We start from the raw sequence: 4,015 nt of genomic DNA on the forward strand, positions 1-4,015 counted from the left end.
CCGCAACCTCAACATCTGTGCCAGTCATGTCGGAGGGTCAACCCAGCCCGGCGCACAAAATAAGTCTCGGGCATGCGCGGGGGGCCTGCGCGGTGGGGTGGCCGGCACGCGCTGTGGCACCCCCGCACGCCGCCCCTCACACGGCTCCCCTCACACCGCCCGCCTCACACCGCCCCCGGCCGTGCCCGTCCCGCGCTGCCCCGGCACCGCTCCGTCCCTCGGGCCAGGCAGGGATGCCCCCGTGGGACCAGGCTGCGCGTGGAGGGCGTGAAGTCTCCCTCTCTGGAGACATTCCAAACCCACCCGGACGTGTCCCTGTGTCACCTGCTCCGGATGACCGTGCCGTGGCAGGGAGTTGGATTGGGTGATCTCCAGAGGTCCCTTCCAACCCCAGCTATTCTGTGGTGCCGTGGTTCTGTGTCCAGCCCTTGTCCCCCTGCGCGGTCTCCTTCCCTCAGGGTCCGGGGCTGCCTCTGGTGATCGTCCCTGACGGCCTCGGCTGCTGCCGGGCGCTGCCCCTGCCCAGCCTTGTGGTGGGCTTTGCTCCTGCTCCTGGCTGTCCTTGAGGGGAGCCCGCGCCCCTCTGCCCCGGGATGGCGGCTGTGGCCCTTGCTGGGTTGACCCTCCGACATGACTGGCACAGATGTTGAGGTTGCGGGCAGAACAACCTGTGGCCGCCCACCTGCAGCTCACCTGTCCTTGGCTCTGCCCTTCCCACGCCGTGTGTGGCCTTTTGTCTGCATCAGCCTCGGCTTTGTTGTCTCCCCTCTTCATGTTCCCGGGTCCGTGGTATTAGGGCATATTGCCCGTGTTACCTCAGCAGCAACAGGGCTGTGGAACGAACAAATTCACTTTTTAAGCTTGTTCTTATGGTCACCCTTCTCACCTGGTGCTTCTGTCTCCTGCCCAGAGGAACCCGCTGAGGGAATAGGCGTGGAAGGAGAAGGGCGTGTGGAGCTGTTTGGTCTCGCTTTGGGGAGAAAGCATTAGGAGCAGATGGGGAATCTCTCTGGGGGAATCGGGATATTTGCTAGGAAGGGAGAAGAATAGAGGAAGAGCAAGGAACAAGATGGGGAAGAAAACCGAACTCGTGGAGTCTCAATGTTCAGAACAGAGAAGAGGGGCTATGGAAGCACAGCACTGGTTTTCCTCCATCTACTGGGTGATGATGCTACTGTGTAGTTTGAAATACAGTGGGGGAGATTGGAAGGGCAGGTAGAAAAATAGAAATAATTTAATACTCCTTCTCCACAAAGAACCTTCTCTACAAGAACCAAATCTGCCTCCTGTAGCTACTAATCATTACTCCATTGAGATCCTCAGCAAGGGGAACACACACAGGCTGAGTGTATTTTTCCAATATTCTCCCTCTGGGCTGCTCTGACTCTCGGGGGATGAGGCTCTGCTTGACTGTATAATACGTTGTTTACTCTGTACCCTTAGGCCACCAATAAAGTAATATTTTTAATATGTTTTCTATGAGTATTAAGTGATGATGTGAAATACTGGGAATCAGATACACCCTCTGTATCCAGAAGGCAAGTGACACCTTTGCCACCTCTCTGCACACCACATCTCCTGCATGGCACACAGTGACTTTTAAGCTGGTGTGAGCCAGAAGAGGAGGAAGCACAAAGCTGTCGGTAACCCGAGAGTGTGAGAGCGTGTACCTTACAGAAGGCCACGTTGCTCATTGCAGAGGCACATGGCTAGTTTTTAAACATTCTCAAATATCAAGCTAGAGAACATCTCCTATCTGACCTTAGATCTGCCCGTTCAGATTTTTTTGCTGTTTAACAAATGCATTACTCTATCTTACTTTGGGTTCTTCTGTCTCATAGCCTCCTGCCAGATCTATACAATCTGACTATACAGAAGCTGCACTAGTATTGCTGAAGTGATACAATTTGTGTGTACAGCAAGCCCAAATACTACAAGATCTGTCTTCTGAGAAATATTAAGCTGTGCTGTGTCAAACAACTGTTACCTGTTGGGTTTTTTTGAAAATAACTGTGTAATTTTCAGGGCAATGTAATTGATTATAGTTTCCTGCATATCCATCACCATTAAAGTGACTTAAGAGACCTGTAGTCGGATACATTTCTGCAGACATTCATTGCATGGCTGAAAGTCTGCTCAGTCTGTTTTCTTCCTGAATGCATGTATGTGGAAAACAGACACGATACATGATTCATTTTGCATTCTTTGTAGAAACAAATCCCCAGACTTGCATGTCTACGGAAAAAAATAAGATTAAAACCCATCCATCTAACTCATCCTCCATTGCAATACATTTTTGTTCTGTGTAATATTTATGTCAAGCATTAGAAATCACAGGTCACCTTCTTGGGTATGATACAGGTGAATTATCCCTTTTCTGGGTCTGATCCAGCAGGAGCCTTTCCACCAACCTTAATTGATTTGGGAGTATCACACAGATCCTCGGGAAGTTCTTTCTCCAGTGCACTGTTGCCTCCAGCTGAGTATTTCAAGTCATCTTAGCAGAAAGAATACCACAGACCTCCATGCACATTTGTTCTTAGGCTGCCTGTTAGTTTTCCTCTAGAAATACATCTTGCCTGGCATCTGGTGTGAGAAAACAGCACATTTTTTTCCCCTCTTTTTTTTTTCTTAGGCTCTGGTACCTTGCTGAGTCACTGTTTTTGTGGTTAATGACTAGTGTACTCAACTGGATACTCAGTAATTAACGCCCATGGAAAGGGTACTTCTCCAGCATGTACTAACAGACCTATAATCTTCTGATTTGAGACAGATACTAAAAGCATTCTGTTCCTAAATAATGAAGACAGAAAGGTTAACACAGACCAAAAGCAACAATTGCAATTTCCATGTCACCATTAGGCATTGGAACAAAATAAAATTTGCAACTGTAAGAACACTAGAAGCAGTTTTCTTAAGACTAGCCCCTGGCATACCTAAATGGAAAGGATATTTTGAACTAATTTGAATATCAGGAGGTAATTCATTGCTTGAGGAAATGGCAAGAACCTTGCTTCTAGCAAGAGTAACTCACACCGTGCTCTGGCATTAAGCTCCAAAGATGGAATTTTTAAGTTCAGTCCACATAGGAATCTCAGCAGAGGCAAATATGCCTTTCTGAGGTTAGCATCCTTTTAGGAGATGGGTAGTTTAAAATAGCAGAGTGTCTGTCTTGCAGACTATTATTTTTGTTTTAGAAGGGGTTTGATCTGGGAACACAAAAAAACCAAGGGAAATGGGGAAAAGAGCCTTTTTGTTATTGTTTCCACCCTGCTCATACAATGCATTTATAAGAATAGCAAATAATGAGAACCAAAATTCTAATACAAAATAAAAGCCAGGGTGATTGTGTGGATGGCAGAGGAATTGAAAACAGTTCCATAAAACTAAACCAATTTTATCCAAATTGAATTGCTTATCCAAATTGTATTGCTTATCAGAGAGGATTGTCTGGCTTTGTAGCTAAGGGCTGCACCTGTTGTTTTAAAAGGTGTTTTCCTAGAAGGTGGTTTGAAACAAACAGTTACGGAAGAAGGAGCATCTGAAGTGAACCAACAAGGAAGAAGAGAAACCCATGACCTTTAAAAAACCCAAATAGTTCAAGAATAAAGGTAAAGGCAGTACTGGAAGTAGTTGAAACCCAGGGGCAGGCAGGTTTCCAGAACAACATTAAGAGAAAATACACAGAGAAGAGACAATTGTTCCTTTCACAAATGAAGGAGCTAACCCAGTCAGTGGAACTCATTGCCACACAGCAGCTCTGAGGTCCAGAATAATGAGAACTCTCCAAGTAAGCAGAATATTGGTTGCAAAGTGGCTGAAGGGGATGTACATTTTAATGCCTCAGAACCTAGAAGAGTTTCTAAAACAAAGCAGGAGACAGGAGACTGAAGTAGATGGACCATCAGCCTGATCCAATCTGCTGGGTCAGGGCTGGCAGCTGAACCTGTGTTCACTTCTCTGGTGTTTTAGTTCCTGTGTTTGGAACAATGCTGTATCCATCCTCACTGGTATC

Source organism: Corvus kubaryi, unplaced genomic scaffold, assembly GCF_017639235.1.
Source record: "Corvus kubaryi isolate FWS band 111438036 unplaced genomic scaffold, C.kubaryi_AGA036_p1.0 37284, whole genome shotgun sequence".
Lineage (NCBI taxonomy): Eukaryota > Metazoa > Chordata > Aves > Passeriformes > Corvidae > Corvus > Corvus kubaryi.